The sequence below is a fragment of the Herpailurus yagouaroundi genome, unplaced genomic scaffold, assembly GCF_014898765.1.
Source record: "Herpailurus yagouaroundi ecotype Mexico unplaced genomic scaffold, PumYag 187, whole genome shotgun sequence".
Classification (NCBI taxonomy): Eukaryota; Metazoa; Chordata; class Mammalia; order Carnivora; family Felidae; genus Herpailurus; species Herpailurus yagouaroundi.
Genome location: NW_024412418.1, coordinates 19,809,186 through 19,816,339, shown reverse-complemented (window position 1 = coordinate 19,816,339; position 7,154 = coordinate 19,809,186).

Genomic DNA, 7,154 nt, shown 5'->3' with positions numbered 1-7,154 from the left:
CCTTTCATTTACAGAGACACAGAGCTGGGCACTGTGGGGTGATCCATAGGGGAGACAAGATTGGATCTCTAGAAGTTGTGGGACCAATAGTATTGTCTATTACATCCCAACTTTTAAATATTTTTGGCCCTGGAAATTCTTTGCCCAACAAAATCATGCAGATTTGCCTTAGGGGAAAAGAACAGAGCTGGCTGGAGTGGACTAGGCTTTCAGGACTGCTCAGCCACATGTCCCTTTGCCTCAAACTCCTTCACCTCTGGGCGGAAGCCTGGGGTTCCTTGGAGAACAGCCTGAAAACTACTAACATGGTAGTACCAAGTGGTGAATTGTCTGGGTTGGAATCCTGACTGTAACTCACAAGAGCTTGGTCCTGGGGAAGATACTTAACTTCTTGGACCCTCAGTTCCTTCATGCGTAAAATGGGGACTGAAATGGTGCCCACTTCACTGGAAGTTGTTGTGAAGTTTAAGTGAGCTAATGTATATAAAGTATTCGACATGTTAATTTAATAGCGCCACTCAGTCAATAAGTGATGAGTACTAAGAAGCTATCGCTATTAGTCCTGTTAAGGACTTCTTGCTATTAGTCTTTTCAATGAACTGCAAGTTACTGAATTCAGTAAATGAGCTACATCAGCCTCTGTCAATCTGAGACCTCTCAAGGAGGAAATCATTTTTCCAGTCAGGGAAATGGTTATAAACGCAGCCAAAATTATCAACCTGCATGTCGAGCATCAGCGAATGTTAAGAGGTTTTTTTAAAAAAATCACCGATAAAATCATGCTTGGATCTTTCAAAAAGCAATGAAAACCATTTGACTCCACGAGCCTCTGTTCCCTTTTCTGAAGAGTGGAAGGCAGTGAACCTCAGTCCCCCAGTTTGGGGGAGGTTCAAATGACGTCTTGAATGTGCCAAGCGTCTTTCGAGCTATTTGTCAAAAAGCCCCAAGGAGCCTTTGGCACCTAGTAGACATCAGTAAATATTTGTTGCTTCTGAATTCTTCCCATCTGGGAAGCTCTCCAACGTCCTGGAATCCCTAGCTCTCCCACCAAGCAGGTCAGAAAAGCAACTTAAAGGATTCATTTCAATGTCCATTTTTCCACTTTCCCCCTGAAAAACCACTTACAATGCTGCCAACTTTCTCATTTGGCCTTTTCTGGCCTGGTTGCATCTTATTAAGGGTCACTTCATTCATCAGCATAAGGAAGACTCCATTCTGTCAACAGGAGAGGAAGGGCTGGGTCTCCAGTCACAGGGCAACAGGGAGGCGGGTGAAGAGAAGGATGGGAACAGCCACAGGACACATTTAATTAATAAAAAGCTGCAGTTGAAAAGGCCCAGAATTTCCAAACAGCCCTTCATTCTTATATTACCTGCCCTCCCCCTACCCCCAACCAGCTGATCTTTGGATGGTGAGGAAGCAGGTGCTAGTTCGCAAAGCCTGTTCATTTATTCACTCATCCATTCAATTACTCATTCATTCACAATTATTTCTTAAGTGCCTATTATGTACTGGGGGTCTTATGCAGAGCGAAAAGTGGACACCCACTTCCTGTCCTCAGGCAACTTACAGCTTAGGGGTAAGGCGGGAGCATACACATCAATCAATTGGTCAAAACTGTGATCGGGGCTATGATGCTATTCCGGGAAGGCTCCCGGTAAGTGACACCTGACCTGAGATCTGAAGGAGACACTGGAGGAAATGGGGGGTGATAGCAGGAAGTGGGGAGAAGGTTCAAAAGAACATCATATGCAAAGGTCCTACAGAATGAAGAACATCTTTTGGGACATAGGCAAAATTAAGAAAGTGCCTTACTTTTTGACGGGACCCTTAGGTTGGGGACACAGTGGTCCCCATGTGGAGCCAAGCACTCAGGCAGGAGTCAGCCAACGCCAGTTCTAGTCCTGGTCCCGTTGTTGGTCAGTTCCTTCTTGGACCTCAGTTTGCCAGCTGTAAAATGGGACTAAGACCATTCTTGTAGCTTTATGATGAGAAGGACAAGTGGAACGTGTGGTTGTCACCGAGAGGCTGGGCAGATGCGTCACGACCAACCCCCTCCCCCACGGACGCGGGTCAGAGTTGGGGTTCAGAGCTAAGATCCAGGGCTAGTAACCGGCCGCCTCAGCGGGCTCGAGGTCGTCCTCTCCTCCCGCCCGTCCGCAACATATGCGCGAAGGAAAGTGCTACGAACGCCAAACGACCGCCCCCCCGCCGGCGCCATCTGCTCCGCCGCGCTCGCCCGCGCCCGCCCGGGTCCCGCAGAACCGCGGCAGCTGCGCGCCCAGCCTCCGCCCGCTCCGCGCAGCCGGCGCCGCGCGTCCTGTCCGCTCCCGCCGCGCCCAGGCGGCACCCTGGCACCCTCCGCCAGGACAGCGCCATCCCCTGGGTGGAGGGGCGCTCGACCTCCGGAAAAGCACGTCCTGCCTCGGCATCCCAGGAAAGCATAATGCCTGGCTCCGGAGGCAGATAAGCCTGGGGTCTAACATCGACTGTAAAACTGACTGCATGTGTGCTATCCGGCAAGTCACTCCTGGCCTCTGTTTTATCTTCTGCGAAATGGGTATAATACGACCTGTCGTCTAGGATTGCTAGATGGATTAAATAGGAAGTCTTATGAAAAGCGTTTAGCACAATGTCTGGCATATAAGTGAAACTTCATTGCTATTGATTTTATTCAAAGCCTGCCTTCCTGGGGCTTTATGGTCACTGGCTGGATTTCTGTAGCTCCTTTAAATTTCAGCTTGCTCCCACATTTCCTCCTCTCTCACCCTTTTTGTCAAGCATGGATACAGAGGCGGAAAGATGCTGCTGCTTTTTGGAACACTGCCTGCCAGTGAGTGGCCGGGGAACTGGGGGATCCCTGGATTCCTCACCCTCTCCTGACCATGAATGAGCTGCAGTTTGCAAAGATCTTTTGATGATTGCCCAGAAACACCCTTTTGCTCTAAAGCCCACTGCAGGACCAGCCCAAACAGTGACTGATAAGAAGGCAGAGTAATAACAAAAGGTGAAAGGAGAACAGGAAAACAAGAAATGAAGACACTCCAAGTCAAGAGGGACTGCATTTGTTACATGATACGTGGATCATTCCCAGACTTTACATAATGCAAAGGTAATCAGAAGGCATGGGTTTTAATCAAAAGTCTGTCACTTACTAGCTATGTTACTTTAGGCAGTTGAGTTAACAGATGTACATTGAGCACCTACTATATGTGCCAGGTGCCATTCTAGGATGTGAGATTACAAAAGCAAACAAGACCCAGACCCGAACCTCAGGAGTTTGCAGTTTAATGGGAGTCAGACAAGCATGGGTGCCTTGGCAGAAAGTGCTTTAGGGCTCCAAAGGGAAGCTTGTCAACATTCTAGGGGTGTAGGGGCAAGTCACTGAGCCGCACTGTCCTAATTTTCCCCGTCTGAGGCTGGGGTCTAACCGTGATAAGTAGAAGCTCATTCTTTCTTCACCCCTGTAACCTCACCTCCTACCCCATCCCTAAAGTCCAGCACATTTGCCCTGCCTCAGCATCCAAGCAGCTGCTGCAATTCTTTAAAACTAATAGGAGGAAAACACTAGAAAACACAATATACAGAAAACCATCGTACAACATAGGAGATGTGAATCGTTGATACAAACACTGATGTCAGAGATTACCTGCTACACTTTAAGGTACTCTGGGTGCTGCACAGTAGCAGGTGATGGTGGGTGTGGGAGAAGGTGAAGGGGAGGGCGATGTGTGGTAGCGGAAGGGGAGGATTTGCCTCTCATGGGAGAACTGAGTTTTATACAAGGGCCCTCAGTCATCTGGTTGCTTTTAACAAATATGTACTAGGTATATGCTCTGGGCTACACAGTGAACAACAGACCGAAGCCCCTACTCTCAGGAACTTATCTGCTCCTAGTGGGAGTTCAGAGTGGAATCAAATAATTTAAAAAACTACGCAGTGGTTGATGGTAAGTGCTCTAAGGAAGATAGAAATAGAGGGTTAGGGAATAATGGTCAGTGCCCCTTTATGTGGCATCTGAGCATGTTAATCCCAGTACTCAGAGAATTTTTGGTCTGAACCTAACTGTCCTTTTGAAGGGAAGCAAATCATGAATATCTAACTCTAGGTAATATGTTTAATCCACCCCAGCTTTTCTGAAATGGTCTTAGATTATATAGGCAAAATGAACATTTAAAAACTACCCTTAATCTCATTCAGACTCAACCAATGCAACATATTAATATATATCCTTCCAGAGTCTTAGCTATACATATACTATATATTTCTCCCCAGTTCCCTTACTTGCAAAATGAGCAAGATTATTCTTGACTTGAGTTATGTTCACTTGAGGAAAGTGGCGATACACAGCAGCTAGAACCCTAAATGTTTCATAGCTTAGTAATATAGCTCCCTTTTTTTCTGACTCAAGCCTTGCCTCCCCCACTGTACCCTAAGTAACCACCATCTGTGCAAGTCAGGCCGGAACCACATTTCCACCACCATTTGATAGATGCCAATGAGACTCCATTGCAGTTTGCCCCAGCCGATGATGGTTTCGAGAGATGAGCTGGAGATGATACGGCTAACGTTAAAATGGCAATCCCAAGGCAGGGGGTCTCAAGCATTATGGAGTTTAGAGAGACCCTTTTAGAGTATCCTTTTCATGGCTCCTTCTCTCTGGGAGCAGACCTTCTGCCAAGGTGGGTAAGTCAGGATGAATTTTGAGGCCAGCAGCTACCCTGGAAACATCAGTCCCTCTGATCTCTAAGCCATTTGCTAAGTGTGACTTCCATCATGCAACATTGTTATGACTCCATCATGTCAACAACCATTTATTGAATTCATGCCACGCATCAGGTGGGTGTCCACTATTCTATGAACTAGAGATACAGTAGCAAAGAATATAAATATAGTTTCTCAGTCTAAGAGCCTGGAAACACCGGCTTTCCTTATGAAAGATTTTCCCTCAGGACCCCCAATGTCTTTTCTGGCGATTTGGCTTCCATAAGAGTACTAGGAAATCCATCAGATATAACTTTGTGTGTCATAATCCCAACTGTGGACCAAATTCTAGTCTTTATTTTCAAAAGCACCTTGGCTCTCACTATATTTGACTTAAAGCCTTGGACTCCAGAGCCATACTGCCTGGGTTCAAGTCCTGACCCTGCTCACTCTAGTTACTGAGCTTGGCCAAGCTACTGAATCGTTCATGCCTGGGTTGGGTCATTTGCAAAATGGAATAATAGTAATAGTCAACATGATCTGGTGCTTACCATATGCCTGGCAGTGCTCCAAGTACTTTAGATATATTAACCCGAGATCCTCACAATTCTACAAGGTAGGCGCTATTGTACCCCATTTTACAGATAGGAAACTGAGCCACAGAGAGGTCAAGTAATTGCCAGTTGTGGAACTCTAATTTTATGAGATTGTTTAAGGATTTAAATAAGGGGCATGGAAACTGGTCAATTAATTCCTTCTCCTATTATTGTTATGGTCATTTTAAGTGGAAAAAAAAAAGTAGGCAAATCTCAACCATGAGGAAAATAGCATAGAAAAATCTAGAAGGAGGGGCGCCTGGGTGGCTCAGTCAGTTAAGTCTCTGACTTCAGCTTAGGTCATGATCTCACGGTTTGTGAGTTCAAGCCCTGCGTCGGGCTCTGTGCTGACAGCTCAGAGCCTGGAGCCCGCTTCGGATTCTGTGTCTCCCTCTCACTCTGCCCCTCCCCCTTTCATGCTCTGTCTCTGTCTCTCAAAAATAAACAAACGTTAACATTTTTTTTTTAAAAGGAGAGAAAAATCTAGAAGGAAATTTATTAAAACACTAATAGTGTTTGCCTCAGGATAGTGAGATGATTATAGGTGAAATCATATATAGGTGATATAGGAAATCATCATTATATGTGACATTTTTCATACTTCTTTAGACTTTCATAAAAGCTTTCTGAATTATTTTACTGTGAGTAGGTATTTCTTTAATATTCAGAAGGAAATAATGCTAAAATTCTTGGGAGAAAATAAATTTGGGAAGCTTCTCCTCTGGGTCCTGATGACAGCTGTGCATTCCCCTCCTTGAGGGTGCAGGGCCCTCATCTGAGCTGGTGACCCCCACTTTCAGGGGCGGGAGGGGGCCTCAGGCAACATCCGCTTCCTCGGTGAATCACAGATCCCATTACTCACTTAGCTTCATTACATCTTTAATTATGACCTTTTAGTCTGAGTGAAAAAGAAGTATAATTTTACTTTAAGAGATATGCCAGGCCTACGCTCCCAACATTTCCAGGTTTCATGGAAATTGCAGGGATCATAGAAATTTAACCTGATAATTACTTCAATATTTCAAGGCACACAGTTTTACTCTCTCAGAATAATTATTGGTTGTTTTTTTTTTCTCCCAAATTCTTTTATTTCTCCGTTATTACAGGTTATGCTCATTTCTGTTGTGTATGCTTGGAGACACAGAAGAATGAAGGACATCCTTATGCACTCTGGTCTGTAGCACCTTATTGTTAATTTTTATTCTTTTATTTTCTCCCATTATTATTTCTCTTAGACTAGAAGTTTTATGTGGGCAAGGAAAACACATACTTGGTTCACTCTGTCCCCAGTGCCTAAAACGGAACTTAGCACATAGTAGACATGAAAAAAGTATTTGTTGAATGAACACCTGAAGGAATATATTTTTAAGTGATTATGTTAGTTGCATTTGTTGTATTATAAGGAAATCTTGGTATCATCAAACTCTTGTTGGGTGCCTACAATGCAAAGGCAGTGTAAGATCCACCATATGCCAGGTAGTAAACCCTTGGAGCCAGAAGTGCTTCAGAATTCAAGTTTCCAAATTGTATGAAGGCCATTTTATCTAACTCTTAGCAACCACTGAGCCAGCCTCCTGTGACTAAACAGCAAATGCATGTATTTTGCTGTGAGAATGTATGAATATACCCAGTAAGCGGGACAAATAAAGACTATAACCGTAAATCAGCTCAGGTGAGTTTTTGGTGCTAAACAATTCAAGTCAGGTCCAGTCCTGCTGTCAAATGAGTTGGAGGAACTTCTGGTTGTTGGCAGTTTGGCATTGCCAGTGAAGAAGGAAGGAGATGATCACGGTGGAAGTCAAGAAGGAAATCATCAAGAAGTACGAACAAGGTACGCGAGTGGCCGAAATTGCA